The sequence below is a fragment of the Octopus sinensis genome, linkage group LG1 (assembly GCF_006345805.1).
Source record: "Octopus sinensis linkage group LG1, ASM634580v1, whole genome shotgun sequence".
Lineage (NCBI taxonomy): Eukaryota > Metazoa > Mollusca > Cephalopoda > Octopoda > Octopodidae > Octopus > Octopus sinensis.
The window spans coordinates 98,107,349-98,133,584 of NC_042997.1; the positions used below are offsets into that span (position 1 = coordinate 98,107,349).

Genomic DNA, 26,236 nt, shown 5'->3' on the forward strand with positions numbered 1-26,236 from the left:
ACCGTTACAATCTGCATAGAAAATACCATGAGTTCGTGAACGAAAATAACATTTTTTTTAGTAGATGAACCTTTCAAGAGCTTGGAATCTGCAGAAAAATGAATTTATAGAAAAGGGAACATGGTGGTGAAAATAGTGGAAACCTGTACATTGAAGTCTCAAAAAAAAAAAAAATAAATAAATAAAAAAACAGCAGTGACATTTTTCCAACTCTAAAAGCAATGACATTTTTCCAACTTTAAATCTCCATGTGGTTGAAGATAAACACAGTGTGTTTAACATAATTGCTGACGTGTTTCCATTGCCTTTGAGACGTTGGAAGGCGAAGAAAAATGTCGGTAGCTTGGCAGAGTCACAGAAGTCGTCGGAGATGGAACATACAGTTAGACTTTTTAAAAATGTTTGAGAATAAATCTCTATGAAGAGAAAAACTGAAATATTTGGCAATGATAGTTTAGTTTGAGACTAATGGAAGTACATTGAGACTAATGGAAGTACATTATCAGAGATGATGTCCGTATTAATTTTAACAGTTAAGAGATGTTTCTGTACTTTGCATGTATGGCATTGTTGTTGCTATTGGGCTCATGGCCAGTCTCTGGTTGCGCAGACGGAGTTCCAGCCGTAGCTATCCTCTTTTTATCATCAGGAGCCGCACCGTGCAATAATCCAATAGTGTAATTTGAGAGAGATTTGACATATATTTCAAGCAATCTCTTAGATCCTTCCTCCCTGTGTATGTGGCAGTGAGACTGATGGAGAATTAAAATTTTTGTGGAGTTTTGTGTATATTGTGTAGTTGAGTGCAAAGCGAGCAACAAATGTAGCGATTTTCTGTACTTCCGGAATGATCATTGTACGCTATTAGCGCAACGTCTTTTCCGCAAAATGACATCATTGTAGTTGTTTTAAAGCATAAATTACATTTTATTCAACGTTCTTCAGATCATGTAGGAGAGATTATTTGCGACCATTGTTTAACGTGTCATATAGGCATAATTAATCCAAATGTAATTACTGCTGTAAGAACATAACGTCAATGGATTGCTATAAATACATTGCAAACTTGTAAGAAACCTATGTGGTCGTTTAACCTGCTAATAATAGAAACCAAAATCTCCCTTGTGATACTAATACTCCCTTGAAATGGGAGGTGCACATTGAATAATATAGCTCTAGATATGCAATACCCAAGAGATGAATGAAAATGATGGTGTTGCTAATAACTGGAGTTCATAGCACTGCTGAGTCAGATATCGATTGGGAGCTAAATAATAATGATGATGATGATGATGACAAAGTTCTTTCAAATTTTGGCACTACGCCAGCGATTTTCAGGAGAAGGTAAAGAGCTGATTACATAGATTCCACAACTTCCCTGCTTCTTTATTTTATCAATTCCGAAAGAATGAAAGCAAAGCTGGCCTCGACAGAGTTTGAATTCGGAACGTAAAGAACCGGAAGAAATGCTGTTATGCATTTTGTCCAACGCTCAAAATATTATGTTAGTACATGGCTTCAAATTTTGATGATGATGACGTAGACAACAATGATGACAACGATGATAATGATAACGATGATAAAGTTGACGACGATGATGGTGATGATGATGATGATGACGACGACGATGATGATGATGACGACGACGACGACGATGGCAACAATGACGATAATGATGACGATGATGAATGAAACAATTGATGGTAATGAAAACAGTTAATTATACAAGAATCCCATTGCAATTATCCAAGAGTCCCACTGCGGGGAGTTGCAACTAACCGCTGGAAGAAAAGGTGAATATGGTCGTTAGGGAGTAAAATATTTTCTCTCCCCGAAGAATAAGAAGGAAAAGGCTAATTTTTAGGGGTATGGTTATGCTTGTGTTATTGTCAAGAAGAGTCATTACAAATAAAAGTGAAAATCCAAGTTTTTTAATTACATATTGTCGAAGATCATGTTTCCTTGTTATGAACAATGCATGTGTATTCGTACGAATGACAGAACCACGTTTATCATGTACTGACTGGAGAATATTTACTTTTCCTAGTATCTACTGCGTGAGGACAGTCAATGGTTAGATACGAACTTTTAACGTCTCAGTCAGTGGTTGCTATTCTGTCGTCTCCCATCATCTACGGCACGTAGGTAGTCGACTGAACGAACAGGCGCGATTTCGCAGAACGGTTGTTCGAAATACACAATGACAGTAATCTAATATTCTAGACACCTTGGCACCAGCTGCTGCTTCTGATCATTTTGCTTATTTCATTACTAACAAGAGTATCTACAAAATGGCGTGTGCTAGCGACTACACACACACACATACACACACATACACACACACACGCACACACACACACAGAGCACAACTATCACAAATGTACATAAGCGCACAGTTTCACACAAAGACGTGTATTATATGTGTTCGAGTGTGTGTGTGTGTATATATATATATATGATAATGATGATGATGATGATGATGATGATGATGATAATGATGATGAAGATGAGGATAATGGTTATTGTGGTGGTGGTAGTGATAAAAGTTATTTATTCGCATAACCTCACGCGTACGCAAACTTACGTAAGAATCGTAGAAATTTCGAGAGATATAATTTGATTTCAGCAGTGAAACTTGATGTAGATAGAGTTTTAAGTAATAGCATATAGAGTATATGCAAGTATGTGCATGTTAAGATCATCAGAAGCTTAGGTGGTTCAGTGACTCTGAAAGCGAAACCGCCGTTAGACGAGTACTCCTATTAGGTTCAACTACTACAATCAGAATGAAGAATGAACTTAGATTAAACACAACCGAGTAACTTAACCTTCTAAATCCCGCTCTGGTACAAGCTGATAAACTCAACAAAAATCGTTGATCAAAAAATTGTTAGAAGTAGTGGAGGAAGGCAACGCCACCCGGACAAGCTGATAAGGTTCCACTGGAGATTACGAGCGAATCAGTGACAATACGCTGAAATTGTAGGAGTGGATGTGTGGTAAGTAGCTTGCTCACCAACCACATGTTCCGAGTTCAGTCCCACTGCATGGTACCTTGAGCAACTGTCTTCTACTATAGCCTCGGGCCGACCAAAGCCTTGTGAGTGGATTTGGTAGATGGAAACTGAAAGAAGCCCGTCGTATATATGTGTGTGTGTGTATATGTTTGTGTGTCTGTGTTTATCACCCCAACATCGATGCTGATGTGTTTAGGTCCTCGTAACTAAGCGGTTCCGCAAAAACCCCTCGATGGAATAAGTCCAGGGGTCGATTTGCTCGACTAAAGGCGGTGCTCCAGTATGGCCACAGTCAAATGACTGAAAAAAGTAAAAGAGTAAAGAGTAAAGAGTTCAGCTACAGTGTAATGGTCACTCGCTGGCAAGTTAAAATCCACTTTCAGTAAATTCATGACATTCATATTCCTTTATGTTGATATTGCCTTCAACAGGGAAAAATTGGTATTGTTGAACAGGAGATACAGCTCACTGCAATAACGATGACGACAAGGATGACGATGTATCTTTTATCTTTTACTTGCTTCTGTCATTAGAGTGCAGTCTTGCTAGGGTAACGCCTTAAAGTGTTTGAACTGAAACCAAAAGAAAATAAAGACAAATGAGAAGTGACAAATGTCACCAAGTATTATATTAGTTTAACGACTAGAGAAGAATGTCTGAACGTTTCGGAACGCTAGTCCTTCATTAAGAGAAAATATAAAAGAAAAGTAAGAATGAAAGAGGAAAAGTGGTGAGAAAAAAGGGGAAAAACTTAAAAGGCGTGGGGGAAGTGTTATTAGCTAAATTGGAAATAGGTTCTATGGAAGAAAAATGTGATTGTGTGTGCATCTGCAGGAGTGTATCCGTTGTCTTTTTTGATAAATACCTTTAATGAATGTGTATTTTTTTGGTGTGTATGGTATTATGGTATGTATTAGTGCGTAATAGTTAGCAAGTACGGAAGGTTCAGGGCATGGGTTAGACGGGGTGAGGGATGTTGGTGTGTGCTTATAATCGTCATGTGTGTGTGTGTGTGTGTGTGTGTGTGTGTGTGTGTGTGTGTGTGTGTGTGTGTGCGAGTGTTTTGTGGGCGTGTTAGGAATTTGGAGAAGGTGCACGATTTTAAGTAAAAGAAAAGGTGAGAGGAATATAACCTTTCCAATATATAAATGAGTGTGTACATGTGTGCACGCGTGTGTACGTATCTCCGTTGTACGTGTGTTTGTGTGTACAAACATACGCTCCTGTGAATACAATATAATTTGGGCCAGTTACCTAATCAAATAGCAAGTGATGCAAATTGCTTTATCTTCTACTTAAACCTTCTAATCGCCAATCTATTTTCTCGAAACCTACATTTTTATTTCAAATATTATCATGACTATCCCACTGATATTGCTTTCTTTCTTTCTTTCTTTCTTTCCTTCTTTGTTTTTTTCTTTCTTTCTTTCTTTCTTTCTTTCTTTCTTTCTTCTTCAATTCTCTGATTACTTAATACTTTAGTGTTTTGCTTTATCTCCCACTCCCGATCCTCCTCTTTCTCTCAGTCTCTCTCACCCTGTCTATCGTTTTACCCACCTACCTACCCAAAACCTACCTACCTACCTACCTGTTTGTCTGTCTGTCTGTCTGTCTACTTTCCGTTTGCCCCCTCTTTCTCTGTCAATCTCTACCTGTATGTCTGCCTCTGTCTTTCTGCCCGTCCATCTGTCTGACATCATCCTTACACTTTTTTTCATTCATTAATTCTTCCTATCATCCTGTTTTTCCCCCAAATTTCATGCTACTTTCTTTAACCTCATTTCCTCATTATATTTTGGCATGTATTCTATACGAATAATAAACGTTTTTTTCTTAATTCATACAAAGAGCCATCTTTACATTTCGCTCTTTATTATTATAAATAATGATTTCGAAGGCCAACACATTCCTTGTAATAATATGCCAAAAATTTTCTTAGTGCATACAATACTGTTACACCAGTGCCATTAACAGATTCACAACAACAAAAACAAGAATAATGGTATTCTCACTAGCTCTACTAAGTGCTCAAGAAACTCGAGGACGCAAAAGATATCGCATTAGATCCCGCTAAAATATAATTGGGGAGTGAGGAAAATAATGTGCAATTAAATTCTACAAAATTCATAATATTTAGTGTCACACTATATTATAGTGTGACAGTGGTTCCCAATCTGGGACCCACGGAACCTTGGTGGTCTGCAAAGGTAGTACTGGAAGTACACACACACACACACATATATATATGTACATATATATATATATATATATATATATATATATACATATATATATATATAATATATATATATATATATATATATATATATATATATACATCCACCTACACCCGCACATATACAAACATATGCATATATCTTACACATCAAGGGGACGCGTGCATGAAAGTTGCACTTATGCACTAGACACAGTCTTACACTCATATGCATACATATAACATGCATATATATACACATGCACACACATTTACATATAAATATATATATAATAAATATACATATACTCACACACGTAAACATTCACACAATTCAAAAGGAAAAAATGAATATATATATATATATATATAAAATATGAAAAAAACCTTAAGACATATGGAAGGCTTGTGCAGGAACATACTAAAAATGCGGATTCTATCCGTGATCTTGGGTGGCCCAAAATCGTTAGAGGCATTTTGCCACATATGGACATTACCCCAAAAGTTCAGTTCTTGAATTTAGACATGTAACGAGATCCAAGGAACTTTTCCAGATGAGGCATCTTTTCATATTACAAAGACTGCACTTGCCATTACCGTTGGTATAAGGTTTATACTTGTCCAAAATATTCCAGTAAAACCTATAGCCGACACCTTGTCTTCTTTTCTTTTTTCTACCTATTTGGGTAACTTCTGTTTTGTTGAACGGTTTTTTATAGCGTCTGTTGCCATTAATAGCCGATGAGAATGCATCGTAGCTCTTCGCTCCGACATTCGAAACTGCGAGCACTATAATGACAACTTACCGATTGTTCTATATTATGACCCGTCCTTGTTTGCTTTGTATCGTCTATTTGGAAGTTTTGTTGTCCCATTTTTGTATCACCTAACTGCCTGGATGTTTTGCTTTCTTGTTCCTTTTTGTATATACTCGCAGACAGACAGACAGACAGACACACACACACACACACACACACACACACACACATGTATGTATATATAAATGACGAGTCCGGGGACAGGTAAACCTTCGATCTTCTAAACTTTCTTTGTAAAAATACTTTTCATCATTTACAGAGACAAATTCAATGCCTTCTCAGTGTTTTAATGTTTTTAATCTATGAGTGTACATATCATACACATGTTAAATATGCATGCATATATAATATATAATATAATCTATCTATCTATCTATCTATCTATCTATCTATCTATATATATATATATATATATGCATTATTATTCATAATTTGAAATATGTATTCACGTATATCGTATTTACATGTATCGTTATGTATGTGTGTTTGGCAGGAAATCTGAAAATATATTGGAGCATCACGTTATATAACTTGCTTTCTGTTGACTTGTATCGACTAGGACATAGTATAAATATGTAGTTGATGTTTGGAAATGTTTGGTTTTCAGATTAAAGGATTTCAATAGTGCGTGTATGTGTGAATGCTTGAGGTTGTATGTATGTATGTATGTATGTATGTATGTATGTATGTATGTATGTATTTATTGTATGTATGTATGTATGTATTATGTATGTATGTATTTGCTTGCGAATGTATGGGTACAAATAGAAAAATAAATGTATATGTGCATGTGTAAGTGTGTGTGTGTGTGTCTGTGTGTTTGTGTGTTGTAAATCATACATAGATACATGTGTATGTTTTTATGCGGTTTACCGAAACTAACTTTGGCAATTTCTTGTGAACGTACACTTTCCCATCTATATTTGAAATAAGCATGGCGATAATTTAAACTCATCTTATAGAATCACGTGTACACTTAGCCAGATAATGTCTTAAACCGATGCACACTTATATAGTTCTCCTTACATATACGCACGCACACATACATACACACATGCATACACACACACAAGCATATTCACATATAAACAGCTGATCACATGCATAGTAACACAAATACATAACCTCCACACATAAACACATACTCACGCGCATGCACACACACACACACACACACACACACTCATACATACACTCTTATGCACAAATCGGCAGATGAATTAATAAGCAGACATAAAATTGTGTACGAATTCGATCAATATTGATTTCGAGATAGACAAATAGATGAATAGGTGGGGAGGAGTTCGGTAGATAAGCAGATGAATAGTAAACGAAAATGTATGCAAAGGAGATGAAAAGAATGAGAGATATAGCGAAACTGGGAGACAGAGAGTAAAAGTGAAAAAGTGAGTAAGGAAGAGGGAATGGCTTTAAGTGTGCCAGAAAAGCATTAAGTTAGTCATACGAAAGTATGGCTTACCGAACTGATGTTACTGTTAGTGTGATAGGAAATATTGACGAATGGAGTTTGAATATTGTATAAATCTCAAGAAAGAATTCAGTGTGTGTAATACGGTTTATGTCATTTTTTTTTTTACATTCTAGTTCTCGTTAAGTCCATATTGAACAGGACTGTGGTAAATAGTATTGTATTCCTGGCCACCATTTGTTTTACATATTTAGGACTACAGCAGAATTCCCAGGCTGGAATCCCTGGGGTTCACAAAGAGCAGCTGTGTTAAAAAAGTTAAAAGCTACTATGAAAACTATATTCAATTATAGATATCTCTCAATTGAGAGATAAAAGTAAGAAAACGAATTTATTACTTAAGTAAATTAAATTGGGAAAAATTTTAAAGATTTAAAATTGTAAATTTCCTCGTCCTTGGAAAATCCATTTCAATAAAAGAGTTACGTTCTAGGAAAAAGTTTGATAACTACAGGTCAATACATTCAATCTCCGTTAGGTAAGTAGTTGGTTGATTGAAAATTAGAGGGTAGGATAATATTTCGTGTAAGCATATATGATTGTATGATTACGTTTCACGCTCATATTCATCCGAGGGTCAGTTAAGTCACTTCCAGTCGTAAATTATTAATTCCATCAACTGTGTGATTCTTCAATAAATTTGTGGTCACATGTGAATTAAAAGATATTTCTTTTTGCAAAATTTTTGATCTGAAACCGTCTGTTTAAACCAGTATTGTTATATTTTGAAACCGATACATTAAAACCTATAAACACATGCAACGGCTGTTTTTAGTTATATTTTCCCAGAATTTTTGTCACACTTTCCTGCTATCTTCTCAGTGGGTTTAGATTTTCAAATGATTTTGGCGAATCAATCGTGATTTTTGGTACATTTTCCCAAAACTTCCTGTGATAGAGAAGGTGTGACGGAAATTTCTAGGAAATATAACTAAAAATAAGTAACAACTGATGAGAGTATATATAGGCTTAAATATTATTATTGCAAAATATAACAATATTAAAGTTCAATATGAAAAATATAAATAAAATGTAAATCGTCAATGTAAACACATAAGCAAGGAAATATTCACCTCATAATCACACGAATTTATTGAAAATATTCAGGCTAAGATTTGGGGATTTTCTGGGGCCATTAATTTAATAAATTTCTCCTACAATGAATCGTTATATAAGGCACTTTGAAGCTTTGCTTAATTCCAAAACCACAATTTCCTCACACAGTTTTGTAGTAGCAAGAGCGGTTATGTTTGTACAAATATAGATTCCTAATTCGAAACAGAATTAATTTTATTGTAATTGTGCTTGTCGCCAGTCATTTGATTGTATGTTTTGCTAAAAATCAAAATTTATTTCATTTCGTTAACTTGATGCAATGTAAAGCACGTATCTTAATGACAGCTCATAATAAATTAATTAAAACTGTTTGAGAGGTTAGCTATCTATCTAAATGAATACACAGATAGATAAATCTTTTATTTTTGTGCATCTAAAGAATGTTGGCGCCTCTCACAGTATCTTCTCTTCATATTCAGGCAAAAATTTGTTTTTACACTACGAAATCTGCTACTAGGAAGTCATGTAAAGAAGAAACAATTCTGCTTTGCAGAATGAAGCACAAGTTATTCTAAACAACCAGCCATTAATGTACGACAATTAATAATTTGCTAACCAGGCCCATGGAGTAGGAGTTAAGTTCGCAGCAAGACGGTTTCAATTCTTGATTATATCTATTTCAATTTCTTATATCAATAATGTCCTTCTGAAGATCATAGTTAGCATTCATTATTTCCTTGCTTTCGATAGACAGGACACATTTGCTGACTAAAATTCAAAGAGATCGATTTACCATCCTTGAATGAAATAAAAGGGGAGAAGACCCATTCGGTCATGAATGACCTTAGGATTGTACCTAGAAAGTTACCCTCCTAGGAACAATGGGAAATAAAGTGTCTTACTCAAGAATAAAACACACTACCCGAACCGAGAGTCAAACTCACTACCTTGTGATTGTGAGCCCGACACTCTCAACACTGAGCCATGCACCTTCTTGATTGAGATATATTTTGGTAATATTTTATTTATAATCACAGCAGCTCTATATTTTATGGAGAACAATATGGTGAACAGAGATGGCAATGTACTTTCACATGAACATTAGTGTTGTCAGGAAATCACAGCAGGCATTATAAAAGTGGTTCATCGATGGGATAGGGAAGATTACAGTAGAGAAGACTCAAATTCATACTCAATACAATATGGCTATTCGGTCTGATGCCTCTAAAATCAGCAGGATTGACGTTGACAAAACAATAACCACTTATTTCTTTACTACCCATAAGGAGATAAACACAGAAAGGACAAACAAGGACAGACAAACGGATTAAGTCGATTACATCGACCCCAGTGCGTAACTGGTACTTAATTTATCGAACCCGAAAGGATGAAAGGCAAAGTCGACCTCGGTGGAATTTGAACTCAGAACGTAACGGCAGACGAAATACGGCTACGCATTTCGCCCGGCGTGCTAACGGTTCTGCCAGCTCACCGCCTTGACAACAATAACCACCTCAATAGTAAGAACAAGGAAAAATGATGTGAAGACAACCTTAGTAGTAAGTGTAGCAGCATTAGTAATCAGTGTGACTAGCATGTTCATGCAGTGAAAACAACCATTGAAAAGAAAAAAAAAACGTTGCTTATTTTAATTGAGAATGATTAGAATTTGTTCTGATTAATTGGACCCTCAAAATTTGAAAGAATTTTCACAAGCACACACGAACACACACGCACAAACACTCACGCACACACATACAAACGCGTGAGCGTATCTGTGAATGTTTTACTCTGTGTGTGTGTGTGTGTATGTGTCATAATTCATAAACAGAATTTTAGAGAATTTACAAACGTCTAATTATATGAAAGCATTTTTTCTTTACTAATTACTAGTTGTAGAAGTCAATATTAACCATATTTATAAATATGTATAGTAGCTGTCGAGGTTGTTGCTTTTAGCCTAAGGTCTGGTACGATCAAGCACGCTCTGGGATCAAAGATGTCGCAATCATAACCAATAGGGATAGCTAATGTAGGGCAATATTTCCTAAAATCTCCACCATTCAACTCCACGACTTCAAACTTAAAAAGAAAAGGGCGTGAGTGTTTTTTAATTTAACATCGGAAATACCAAAGCCTTAGGAGTGGATTTGGTAGATGGAAACTAAGAGAAGTCCACCGTGTATGTATATATATATATATATATATATATATTATATATATATATATATATATATACATATATGTGTGTGTGTGACTTTGCGCCTATGTTTGTCCCCCACTCCACTGCTTGACAACCGGTGTTTGTGGATTTAATGTCCACGCAATTTAGTGTTTCGCCAAAAAGAGAACGATAGAATAAGTACCAGACTTAAATACTACTGGGGTTGATTCATTCGACTAAGAATTCTTCAAGACAGTGCCCCATTATGACCGTAGTCTAACGACTGAGGCCATTAAAAGATAACCGATATGAAATCATGTTTAATCGAAATATTTTGTCATAACGTTTATAACGTAATAGTTAGTTGTTATAAAGTCGTTACCTGTTGGTATACCCAGAATAATATTTGTCTCGAGCCTTAGGACTCATAGGGCCAGGTACCCGCTTTCCATGACTTATCACTGACGGAGGTCATCACATTCCTCTTGAACGGAGCACATGTCCGTCTTAGAGTTACTAATTTACAACTGAGTGAACTGCAACAATACAAAATGAAGTGTTTTGCTTAAGAACAAAGCGCACAACCTGGCCTGGGAATCGAGACGACAATCTTACGATCATAAGTGCAACACCTTACTCAAGTTTATGTGGCCAATATTGACATATCTTTTTCTGAACTCAGTCGCCTTAACTAGCATGGCTCTCGATCATCATCATCCTAGTCAGGTGTCGCACTATGCGATGCTGTGGTCATCACGATGTCTTGCCACCTTCTCCTGTCCTCTACTCCATGGACAGCTGAGAATAAAGACAATCATCTGTCTGCGATGTCTTTCAGCCAAGAAGTGAGTGGTCTGCCTCTTTTACGTCTGCCGTTCACCTTACCAGTTATGATCGTTCGCTCAAGCCCATTCCGTCGCATGACGTGGCCAAAGAACCGTAGCTTCCGCTTCATGATGTTTCGCCGAAGCATCATCTCGCAATCGAGCTTTTCTAGTACCCAGTTGTTCGTCCTTCTCTCCGTCCACGACACTCTAAGGATTCTGCGGTAACACCACATTTCAAAAGCGCTCACTCATTTCTCGTCTGCCTTCAACATTGTCCACGACTCGCAGCCGTACGTCGCAATATAGAAAGCGGCAGCCCGAAGTAGCCTTCTCTTCAGTAGCATTGAAACGCCACGACTCTTCCAGATGTTCTCCATATCTTGTACCACTGGACTCGCTGTCGTGAGCCTTCTCCGTATCTTTGGTGTACTTGATCCGCTGGTGCTGATTGTGGATCCCAAGTACACAAAATCATTTTGTGGATCTTGATATTGTGGATCTCGATATTGAGGGATAAAAATCTATAATGTCAAACTGTATACATCTGGCTCTACGTTTCTCGATATTAAGGGATAAAATCTACAATGTCAAACTGTGTAAATTTGGCTCTGTGTTTATCCTTTACTTACCTAAATCACTCTATGACAGTACTGCTGCTTTCTCATTGTTGTAGTTTAGGTTAGTAAGTCTCTCTAGTTCTGGTATTACTGTTCTTTACTATATAAGTTGGCGAGCTGGCAGAAACGTTAGCACGCCAGCAAAATGCTTTGTAATATTTCATCCGTCATATATATATATATATATATATATATGTATATATATATATATATATATATATATATATATATATATAAATGTATGTATGTATCTCTCTCTCTCTCTCTCTCTCTCTCTCTCTCTCTCTCTATATATATATATATATATATATATATATATATATATATATCAGATATGCCTGCAAAGAACGAGAGCCTAAGAATACACTTTCTATAATACAGAATGAGTAGCTCAACAACATACGATAATTCAAAAGTTTTAATATAACAGCATGATATTATCACTCTGCCGATACTTTGATGAAAAGCTTAATTTAATAATTTAATGGGACGCTGTTAGAAAATTAATATGTGAATAGATCTTCTTTTGATGCTAGGTTGTTGACAATTATAACAATTGTTATTTAATTATTACTTACAATAATAATATGATGTTTTTGATGTGATTTGAACAGAAGCTTCCTACGGTATTCCAACATGGCTGAATATATATTACGATGCCAGAGTTAGTTGTTTTTGTGATAACTTTTATCTTTTCTAAAGATATTATAATGGGAGAATTCACGATATACGCCCTCCATCTTCTTTTTAGAAGCAGGCATTATATTTTATAGTAATTACTGAATTTATGTAACACACACACACACACACAACACACACACACACATATATATATATGTATGTGTGCGTGCGTGTTTGTGTGTGTGTGCGTATGTGTGCGCGTGCTTATGCGTGTGTGCTGCGTGTGTGTATGTGTGCGTGTATGTGTGCGTGTACATATATGAGTGTGTATGTGTAATTATATATATATATATGTATCTATATTGATAGATGTGTCATTTTATATACACATTTTATATACACATACGCGCACAAACACACACACGCGCAAACACACACACATACGCACGCAAGCACACACACACACACACGCAGACGCACACATGCATACACATATACTGATTTATAAATGTATACACTTCAACACTGCCATAACGATTTGATAATTTCGAGCACAAATTATGGCCACCGTTTTGGAGAAGTTGCTGACGGTATATCATATCTAGTTGCAGTTATGCTTCTTATTTATCAATTTATTTATTTATCTACTTCTTCAAAGCGTTATCATTCTCTATAGCATTAAGCAATTATTGAATATATAATCAGTTTACATTTGTTTTATACTGAATAATTGTTGATATTAAGTCCTTTTTGAAAATAGTTTTGAAAATTAGGATTACATGTATAGTCTATGTTAGGCTCCAATTGCCCATTTGGTGAGAAGAAAACAATAAATATAAATAAGTTAGGTCTATTCTTTTGTTTCTGTTTTATTTTGATTACTTTTCTGTTATTTCGAGTGTTTTTATATAAAACAATTAAGTACCAGTTTCAATATTTTATTCTCCTGGGAGAGTTTGAATACTAACTTTGAAGTGTTGATTCAATAGTAGAGTGAATAGTCAAATATGTATACAATCAAGTAATTGTAATATATATCGAGTACTTAATTGAATAATAGTGGAGGCATCATGATCGTAAGATTGTGGTTTCGATTCCTGGACCAGGCGACGCGTTGTGTTCTTGAGCAAAACACTTTATTTCACGTTGCTCCAGTCCACTCAGCTGACAAAAATAAGTAACACTGCGATGGACTGGCATCCCGTCCAGCTGGGGAACACATATACCATTGAAACCAGGAAACCGGGCCCATGAGCCTAGCTAGGCTTTAAAAGGGCGCATTTATTATTTTTTTTAATTGAATAATAGCAGTCGTGGTCAGTTATTTATGTAATATCTCCATATTATATATTCTTTTACTTGCTTCAGTAATTTGACTGCGGCCATGCTGTTTTTTGACGAACAAATCGACCCAGAATTTTAAATTTAATTTTTAAACCCTAGTACTTATTATATCGTTCTCTTTTGCTATACCGCTTTAATACAGGAATGTAAACAAACCATCACTGGTTGTCAAACAGCGGTGGACAAACAAAGATATGAATACAACACGCACACACATACATATATATATATATATATATATACAAGATATACAGTAATACCTCACTTTAAGAGGACCCGCTTTACGAAACCCCGGGTTTACGAGTTTTATTTAACAATAAATATGAAAAGGTTAAACAACCAAACTTTGAACGAAGTGCAAAAGTTTCTACTACCATAACAAATGCTTCTGCGTGTCACCGAGAAATCTATAGAGAGCGAAATAAAAGAGCTTCTAAGCAAAAGACTCTAGACTTGCTTTTTAAAAAGTACGTCTACGAATGCTTGTGAATCAGCGATTGCGGCTACAAGTGATGATGTGCGCGAGTCTAGTGCAAGTGAAAGAGATTCAGGAAACGATTACTTTACATAAAATATTCTTTACATTCTGCTGTTATTTTATAGCCATTTATTATAAATTTAATAGGTAAAATATTTGTCTGGGGACAAATTACAGTTTATAACATTGCTACTGTGGGAAATTAGTGATCTGTTTTACGAGTACGAGATTTTGCTTTACGAGTGGTCTCCGGGAATAAAAATTAAATCGTATATCGAAGCCTTATTGTATATACATACACATACACACACACACATATATATATATATATTATATATATATATATATATATTATATATATATATATATATATATATCTTATATACCTCCTTTCGTATTCCGTTTACCAAATCCACTCATAAAGATGCGATCGGGGGAAGGCTGTAGTAGGAGAGACTGAAGTCGGGACCATGTGGCTGTGAAATTAACTTCTTACCACATAGTCACGCCTGTGCCTGTATATGTATATGTGTGTATATATATATATATATATATATATATATATATATATATATATATATATACACATATCTTTTATTCTTTAATGGTTTTAGTGGAGCACTGAACTTATTTTCTATCGGTTTTTGTTGTCGCTTTAAGGCAGGCAGTTGATCTATGATCGAGTTTGTAGTAGCTGATCTTCCCTGAGTGTATCCTTGAATGTTAGGCTGGTCCAGTATAGTCGTTAGGAGCTTATCCAATATTTCTTCTTTAATGTTTTAACTGCGGTTACTGTTATGCTTCTGATTTCTTTAGATAAGTAGTTTAACAGCTGAGAACTTCTAAATATCAGACTAGTACAATAGAGTATTTTTGTTTATGATTTCGAAGGTAGTATATTTGGGAGCTGACAGTATCTGCCAGTTTGTACATTAAAGGTCTCTCTAATGCCCCCTGCATTGTATAAGACACTTTCTCACAATTGCGAACCAAAACCGCTTAGCAACAAAGATATGCTTCACACTACTCACGAGCATATTAGTGTAACAGTGTCGGTGTCACAATGAAGAATTACGCCATTTTTTATGAATTAATACTAAAAAAAGGGTAAAGACCGCTTTCGATCATGAATGATTATGGGATTGCATCAAGTCCAGGCAAGATTGCTTATGGAATATCAACAGTCACACATGCATACCAGCTTCGTCTCTCCACGTCACCGATGTTATCCAAGGGAAAAGCGAAGGCCGAAACGGCATGTTACCAGTGACGTCGTAATTCATTTCTAAAGCTGAGTGAACTGGAGCAACGTGAAATAAAGCGTCCAGCTCAAGAACACAAAACACAGCCCGGTCCGGGAATCGAACGCACTGCCTCATGATTGTGAGCCCGACACTCTAACCACTGAACCATAACCTATCTTCAGGGGCATTTTGAACGCGAAGGACTACTCGATCTGAAGAAAATTGTGACTGGCACCGTTGTTTAATTTGATATGACGTCACCATATAGTGCACATATGATTGTGATGCACGTCCCTGGTTTACCCTTATTAGACGGATAGTTACGATGGGTATGTTAACTTTCGTATATTTCTACCTCAGCATCACTTCGATGGTATGCGAAAAAGAATAACAACATCAGTACATCATTACTACTACTACTACTACTACTAATAATAATAATAATACATTGTACTATAGGCACAAGGCCTGACATTTGGGGGAGGGTATAAGTCGATTATATCGACCCCAGTGTGTACCTGGTACTTATTTAATCGACCTCGAAAAGGATAAAAGTATGAAAGTCGACCTCGGCGGAATTTGAACTCAGAAAGTAAGGACGAGCGAAATGCCGCGAAGCATTTTGTCCGGCGTGCTAACGGTTCTGGTAGCTCACCGCCTTATTACTACTACTACTACTACTACTACTACTAATACTAATAATAATAATAATAATAATAATAATAATAAAAACCCATTCATGGTAAATATTGGATTAAACTAAGCAAAAAAGACATAGATAAAGCAAAATCGCAACAATGGCCGAGAAGCTCAGGACTCAAAGCAGAGACTGAAGGATTTTTAATTACAGCACAATCCCAAAGCTTGCCCACCAGAAATTGCCAAAAACATGTTATGAAAAAAAAAAAAAAAATAATAACTGCAGAAAATGTGGAGATGGACAAGAAACAATAAATCATATTGTCTCTGGTTGCTCAGTTCTGGCTAAGATGTAATATATTCACAGACATGACAAAGTTGGGACTTGTATACACTGGAGGCTGTGCCAACACTATGGAATAACAACAGAAAAAAGATGGTACAGGAACACGCCAGAAAAGGTCACAGGGAATGAGAAAGCAACCGTACTCTGGGATGTGCCAATACACACAGACAGAGGAATTAAGGCTAATAGACCGGATACAGTTGTCACAGATCATCAAGAAAAAAATGTTTTCTAATCGAGGTATCAATACCAACAGATGACAATGTTTCTCTAAAAGAAACGGAGAAACTTTCAAAATAAAAAGACCTGGAAATAGAGGTAACTCGAATGTGGAGTCTAAAAACAGAAACAATTCCTATCATGGTAGGCGCTTTAGGTATAATAAAAAATATTCAGACAGATACATAACAAAACTAGCAGGACTAACATATATGAAAATTGGACTACTAGGCACCGTACAGATCCTCCGTAAACACTTTCAATATAGTTAAAATGAAAGCATCACAACAAACCACAGCACACAGTGAAAGCATGCGATAAAAATAAGACTACTGAATAATATTAATCCTTTGTACTATAGGCAGAAGGCTTGAAATTTGGAGGTAGAGGAGGATAGTCGATTACATCGATGTTAGTGAGTTATGTAACTTAGTTTATAGACCCCGAAAAGATATAAGACAAAGTCGACCTTGGCGGAATTTGAACTCAGAACGTAGTGACGGGCGAAATACCGCTAAGCATTTCGTCCAGCGCGCTAACGATTCTGCCAGCTCGCTGGATAATTATGGTTTGAACGTCTTTGATTACAACATTTAGTTGATCGAGTCTGACTTTTCCCTAAACAAGAACAACGACAAATATTATTTTCAAGTCCCGGTGTATCATGAAATACTGAGACGCAAAGCATATCTGGATGATATTCATATTTTAGTATGATACAATTCCTCGTGACATTGAATCTTTAAAGGCGACAAAGTGCAGGCATCTCATTAATTTCACTTTTATACAAGAATTCAAAAGTAAACTGTTGCAAAACGCTATACAGGTGATGATTTAGTTTTGTGAAAAACAGCAAATAATAGAAGCACTACAAATGCAAGATTATTAGAGAAACAAATGAATTTGTTGCGCATCATCTCTGCAACAATGCCAATTAGAAATTAGAATTACGTGTGGAATGTGCACAAAAGAGACAAAATTTGTTATCGAACTAAGAATTACACGCCCCCACACTCACAGGCACACACAGAGAAGCACACACAGAGAGGCACACACACACATACACACACATTGTGTGTCTGCATTGATATGATAAAATATATGTGTATGTACTGTAAAATCGAGTTCTTCCTTTGTTACAATCACCTAATCGGGATCGTTTCCTCTCTTTGTATACACGCACACACTTTGCATACATGCATATATACATACACACATATACAGAAACACAAACACACGCACACGCATACGCACAACAGGCTTCTAACTATCAATTTGCACTCAGTATCTCACAAGGTGTTTATCAACTGAAAGCTCTTATAGCCTTAAATATCGGTTGTTAGTTCAAGCTAGACTGTTTGATTATCAAAGTTAGAGTCGCTTTGAAGATTTCTCCTAACATAGCCATGCATAAACTTCTGTTGATACCCCGAAAACCTTTCAAATGAAGATATGTTCCGCTGAAACAGCAATCTCCTTGTGCATGTTTCCCTAGTCATTACACAGGTGATACTTCTAAGGCACTTCTTTACAATTCTCACGAGGTTTCATGACTAATTTTTGAATACTTGATTTCCTGCAGTTATTAGATTTTCTTCGGTGTTATAAGGCTGTTTGAATCTATGGGAAACTTCTTCCTCCTTATTTTAAGTTTAAGTATAGGCATTCTACATCACGGTTGATGCGGAAATTTCTTGTATTATTTAATAACTGTCTTTCATATTTTATCCAATCGAGTTATCCAAAATGCTGTTAATAGTGCAGAGTATAGCAAACATTGTATGTTACTAATTTTTGTGTGTGCTGAGAATTCTGAGTGCTATATCATCTGGTTACGTGAACCTCGCTACAAGTTCAGTCACAAGATATATGTTCCTCTATCTCTGTCGCATAGCTCATCAGAAAACATAGATATAGGCAGGCTAGTGATGGAAATGGCACCGAACTTGGCTTTTAGCATTCACTCATTTTACAATCAGGATACTTTAACTTTTGTGAATGCTGTGTCTAAGTTTACATTCTTTTTCGTGCGATTCATATTCTTGGCATATACTTTCAAGTTGTTTACAAAAAACTGTGTAGCAGGCTGGTGTTTCTACCTTCCTGTAAGTTTTCAGATTTCCCCAACAAAAAGGGTCAGTGTGATACTGTATACATCATTGGATGTATACAATATTACACTGAGCACTTCCTGTATTTAACTACAGGTGGTTGCCCTAGGACAGAGCCACGTTGTCAATAAGCCTTGAATATCGCCGCTGGAAAGTTAGCAAGTCCATGGAAGGGTTAGCACAAACCTGTATGGAACAGAATCCAACGTTTCCTTGTTATACAGTGAATAAACTAAATACTATGTCACTAGACTCCTGGCATCACAGTTTTAGTTAACTGGAAATTTGTCAAAAGGGGAGATAATCTCAACAATCAAGAATTGTCAACTATACAGTTCAAACCTTCCTCCGCCACTCACTCCACATTCCAATTACCTTCCCTGTGCTTCGTGCTCGCACCCATCTCCTCACATACACGCTTTCTTCGCACACAATAGTTACACACAAGAATACCACTCATCTTCCCTAACCCACATCACTATATTTCCTCATATGTACACTTTTACGCATATCTCTTCCTGCTAAAAAAAACATGCACCCATCCCTCACCTCTTATAGTTTCCTCCAGTACAAATACACACATACATCTTTTTACACTCGATCCCATCCTTGGAACCGCATTTCCAACTAATTCCTACTTCTTCGAGTGTTTTTATCTTCTCTCTCGCTGGCAATTACTCTTTCTCGTTCCTTCTATGATCTATTTTGCGTCTGATAAAAGACTGGTGCCCGAAACGTCAAGACTCTCTTTCCAGTAGAGCGTTAAGCTAATACCATATGCGTGTACGCGTGTGTGTAGGTATGTATATACATACATACATACATACATACATATATGTATATGTGTGTATATATATATATATATATATATATATATATATATATATATATATATATCTGTACATATATATATATGTGTGTGTGTGTATGTATGTATGTATATTTATCCCGTACAGCCAAACATGCACGAACTTGCATATAGTGTATGCATAGACATACATGCATGCGCATATTGTATACAACACATAGACAGACATATTGTAAAGTACTATATTTTAATATGGCTCTTTTATGTGCTATATTTCTAAATATTTGTACATCATTTGCTTCCAGTATAAACATGAAAAATTACAATAGATATTATTGGATATGACACTTATGCTTTTCATACACACATGCATGCATCCATAAATGCATACACATACGAATACATTCATGCTTACATACGGAAATATGCTTACACACAGAGCATGCTGAATTATCGCGAAGAGAGACGCAGTGATAGATTGATAGTTAACCGCTAGCTAGATAGATGAGAAGATAAACCGAAAGGTACATAAAAATGAGAGAGGAAAATAAATTGCGGCAGAGAAAGAGATAAAGGTAGAGAGAGATAAAAAAGGAAGAAGAATTATGAACTACAAAAAATTCTTTAAAAATCATTGCTCCTCTTTGGTTTCTGTTTTTCCCTTTCCTCACTTCCGATCGATTTATTTCTAAGTGCGGCATTTCAGAAGCTACATCAAGACGATCACGGTGATTTTTGTTTCGTGGTTTCGTAAACTCTTCTTGTAGTTTTTTTTTACTCGTTTTGTTGTTGTTCCTGGAGTTGTTGTTATTGTTGTAAAAAAATGGTTGGTTCCTTTGATAATATGAAAGCTGTTATTGTTATTGCTTTAGCACTAAGAAACAGATATTCATTTAACCAGACCTATTCTTACACATGCATGCATGCATACATACATACATACATACATAAACACACGTACTCTTTCTCTCTTTCTCCCTCTCTGCCTCACACAGATACATATGTACGTAGTGTGTAGCTGGGAACTTTACTCTGAACATATTGTTCATGGAAAACTTTGCGTGTGTCCTAGAATGTTTGCTTTCATACTTTCGCCTGTGTGTGTGTGTGTGTGTGGTGTGTGTGTGTGTGTGTGTGTGTGTGGTGTGTGTGTGTGTGTGTGTGTGTGTGTGTGTGTGTGTTTGTGTGTGTGTATATATACATTTGTCTTTCGTTATGTGCGTTATGTTTGTGTACATGTGTGTATGTAAAAACTGCTGAATAATTAAGAAATTGTGAGTCCCGAGTAAATACACCACTGCGAGACACCTTGGACAGTATTCTTGGACTTTATCTTTTATCCTACGTTGGTAGATAACGTAGGGGCTAAACACAGAGGGGACAAACAAGGACAGACAAACGGATTAAATCGATTACATCGACACCAGTGCGTAACCGGTACTTAATTTATCGACCCCGAAAGGGTGAAAGGCAAAGTCGACCTCGGCGGAATTTGAACTCACAACGTAACGGCAGACGAAATACCGCTAAGCATTTCGCCCACCGTCCTAACGATTCTGCCAGCTCGCCGCCTTATACGTTGGTAGATAACATGAATACCAAGCATGTACTGAAACAAATTTAATCGAATGACAGTCTTGTGGTATTAGGACTATGTTACCAGATCAGTAAATAAGCAATATTACTTGAGGTTCGAAGAGAAATCATACGATATTTGTTGTATAACTCTAAGTTCTTATTTCAAATCTTGCCGAGATCGAATTCGCTTTACATTCTTTCAGGATTGACAAATTAAGTTCCAGTTTAGAAATGTATTATATCTCATCATTAAAGAGGACACTGGGTTGCAGACTAGGTAAGCCGGAAGAGCTTGTCACATTTAATTACATTTCGTTACCTTCTCAGTTCGAAAACCACCGAAATATACTGTCTCCCAAACTTTGCTTATATTATTTCTGACTTAGGCAAAGCGGCGAGCTGGCAGAATCGATAGCACACTGGACGAAATGTTTAGCAGTATTTCGCCGGTCGCGTCGTTCTAAGTTCAAATTCCGTCGAGGCCGACTTTGCCTTTGATCCTTTCGGGGTCGATAAATTAGGTACCAGTTGAGTACTGAGGTCGATGTAATCGACTTAATCCCTCCCCCAAAATCTCAGGCCTTGTGCCCATAGTAGAGACTAGGGTAATGGCTAGTAATATTGAAGGCTGGAGACTAATCTATTACGTCAATTCCAATATTTGACTGGTACTGCATTCCAACGTATCCGTAAAGATGAAACGCAAAGCTAACCTCGGTGGGATTTCAATTTAATAGTCACCTAAGAAGGAGGGGAGACAAAGTTGACTCACGACGAAATTTAAATTCAAAACAGAGGAATGTGACTAAAATGTCTTCGAACTAGCGAGTGAACCTTTACATAGTCAGCTTACTTGCTAGAAATAGCACCTAATCACCTTCAAATAATGCCCTGCCAGCTTAGGTAACATAATCCTAAGGACTCTTAAAATGGCGGGATGATCACGGCTGGATTGCTTTTCATCTAGGATGATCTAGCCTTAAGGAACAATAACAACTTCAGCAATGCCTTGTGTCTGGTCTAAAGATATATTTCGGCGAGCTGGCAGAATCGTTAGCACGCCGGGCGAAATGCCTAGCGGTATTTCGTCTGCCGTTACGTTCTGAGTTCAAGTTCCGCCGTTGTCGACTTTGCCTTTCATGCTTTCGAGGTCGATAAATTAAGTACCAGTTACGCACTGGGGTCGATATAATCGACTTAATCCGTCTGTCTGCCCTTGTTTTCTCTCTCTGTGTTTAGCCCCTTGTGGGTAGTAAAGAAATAGGTATTTCGTCTGTTGCTATGTTCTGAGTTTAAATTCCGCCGAAGTCGACTTTGCTTTTCATCATTTCGGGGTCGATAAATTAAGTACCAGTCAAGTACTGGGAACGATGTGATCGATTATCCCCCACCTCACAAAATTCCAGGCTTTGTGCCGATAGCAGAAAGGATTATTATACAAGGAAATTTATTGATATTTAGCCCCAGGTCAACCACGACCGAACAGACCTGTGATCAAAGCTGTTCCAATAGTAACCATGTAAATTGTTATTGATTATCCACGACTTTATTTTTATAATATATTTTTCAAGTGCTTTATTTTTTCCAAGACGATAGGTATTATTTGAAATAAATTTGGTTATTTGTAGTACGTCGAGTGATCACGAGAGGCTCCTACGATCATTCGAAGAAATTTGGTTATTTTCTGGGTGATGTTCTTTTCGTATAATTTAGCCTTTCATCTTTTATAAAAGTTATCTGTCAAGCTATTTCAGTACCAATTTACTCGAATATAAACATAAATGATTATAACCAGCACTGGGTTTACAATTATAATCAATTTAACACATATGTTTAGCAGAAGTTGTAAATTACTCTAAAGCCGTTTATCTATTACGTGTGTGTATGTGTGGGTGTGTGCTTCCGTATATATATATATATATATATATATATATATATATGTATGTGTGTGTATGTATGTATGTATGTATGTATGTATGTATGTATGTATGTATGTATGAATTTGTGTATGTATATATGTATTGCACTTATAAAAGCAAATTTGGAATTTTATAAGATTTAAACCGGAAAGATTCAGAGCATCTAAAGTTGCGGCAAAATGTTGGAATAATTTTAACATTGATAAATTTGTTCTGCTCAGGTAATTGACCGAGTTTATTTATTTGTTTACGTTTTCGATGGTCATTTATATTCTGTAATGATATTATAGAATGCTTTGTTAGATTAATATATCAGGCATACTTTTCCCTCAGAAAAATTTCCAAAATAGCAGTTATAACGATGTTTCTAAACAACCAGACCAAATTTCATTATGATGAACTTATATTTAGAATTTCAACTCTAAATTGAATATTACTTTTTGCCTCAATACAAGTTTGATCTTAAAAATGTAATCAGATACTGACTTCATGTTAGTCTTAAGCAATTTGAACAGTGCCAAAACTTTATTTTTACTTTCATTAAAGAATAGAATGTCTTTGTAGGCGTCATTAGTCATCCGTTATAAATGTTTGATATAGACAATTAGAGATGAAAGAAGTGACAGATTCCAATTTACAAGTCAGGCAAAACAATTTCTTTTATACAAAGAAAACAGCATATAAATAATTGTATGTTGGAATGACTGACTTAAACAAATATCTTGCGTACATGTCCATGACCTCTTGCACTAAAATCTGTAATGAAAGCGAATCCATCACACTAGACATGAAAAGTTACAATCAATTTTTGACATGAAAACATGCTAAGTAAATTGTCCGCGAATAGCATTCCAATCTAATTACTTAAATAGTTATCTTCTCAATACGTTGTACACGTCGATGGACAATGATTTTCACCACATATTGTAAACCCCACTCAATCCTCGAGGATATTTCATATCATCTCTCTGCGTTATTAATATTATCTACTCTATTGATCCTACTCACATATACTTCGTCCGATAGCACGCCATTTTCCATTCACTTTCTCTTCAACTTGTAACATGTTATACACTTATAACCTCGAAAGCTCAAGGCTACGCTAACTAAGGAGTTAATCAACATTTTCAACAGGATACATTATCGTAGCAATACTTAAAAATCAAAATAGAAGCATTTTATCGCGGAAATTATATCTCTTCAAACCACTCTACGGATAAACAATTGATATCTTGAGATACCACCAAAGACTTCTCAAAAATAAAGGATAGAACACAAAGTTGAAATTATAAAGCTGCTTCTTGTATTTTTGCTATTAGAAAGAGCTCCTTCTCAATGTAACTAAAGAAACTTTAAATGAATTATTTTTAGGGAAAATAAATAAATAATAATTGAGCATTAACCGTCTTAGACTGGTACTATACTTAAGCACAACATTTTATGAAGTTTTATAGTCTATATCTGGCAAAAAGAAAACAAGAACTGCTTGATCAGCTGAAATATTAACTCATATTTATGAAAAATAGTAAGTCAGACAGGTACTGAATCGCACGTCCTTAACCATCAATAATCTCTACTTCACTGGTTGGTCTTACTCTGTTTCCTCTCCATCATTCAGTGCTATTTTCAAATTCTTAGCTCGTAACCATTCACACTTCTTGAACATCATCATACTCTTCCTTTCCGTCATCATTTAATCTACTTTACGTTATTGCATTTTCAACGTCATCATATTGAACATTTTGACCAATATTTCCCAGCTTGCTCCTAAACATATATAAAAATTCTACACATCACACTTCCTTCTCCAAACCAACGTATTTCAGTTTAAAATGAAGTAACTGTACTCGTTTATTTTAAAACATAAATCTCTACTCTGCACCAGTGCTCCACACAACCATAGTATCATTCCAAATGAAATCAACAAAATTTTCTGACTGTCATCTATCACGTATCAAGCACAAGCCTCAACAAAGCGTACAAATGTCCAAAAGTATAGTTCCATCCAACGCAAGAACTGATATTAGCGAATAATCCAACAAGCACAATACATTCAGTAGTTTGCTCCCTTACACTAGTTTTTCATTGTGTTTGAGTCGTATTTTATGAATGAAAATCTTTCATGAGTACAAATTTTTATGCGTAATACTCTTTTCGTTTGAAAAGGCGTTTCTCCGAAGAATATTAACTTTATTACTTTTCTTGATGCTTATTGTATGTTTAGTTGTATAGCACACTTGTTTTTCCTGTTAACAGGGATTTTGCCATAAGTCCTGACACAAACGAATGCGAAGATTGCTTATTAATGTAGAAGATATTTCTTAGAACATCAGTTGCGAGAACTCTTTTGCTGAATAATATATCAAAAGCTTTCGTAATTGGTTCCAGTTATTTATGTATTTATTTATTTTTATTTGACATGATCCATATTAATACCTAAGCGGTTACAGCATAATCTTAATGTTACGTTTATAGTTTGTCTGAAGGGAACTGATAGCTAGAAAAACTTTAAACAAGGAATTAAATCCTGCTTATGAAAACCGTTTTATCTGTTACCATGTTACCACAAATAAACTTTATTAGTTATCATATAGATAGCGTAAAGCTGGCTCTGTTGTGTTTATTCCCTGGTCATCTTGCAGTGAAAGAGTAGTCTTGTAATCGAGTACGATCCAGCCATGACAATCCCCATTTGATCTTTAGAAATAGTTTATCCAGTTCTAAAT

At 35.9% G+C, this 26,236-nt stretch overlaps 1 protein-coding gene across 3 annotated transcripts in view; it reads left to right on the forward strand.

The window, feature by feature from the left end:
* The window catches only part of LOC115214895 (5'-nucleotidase), a 373,486-nt gene that overhangs the window by 188,586 nt on the left and 158,664 nt on the right, over window positions 1-26,236 (forward strand). The gene's annotated exons all lie outside the window — the stretch shown is intronic.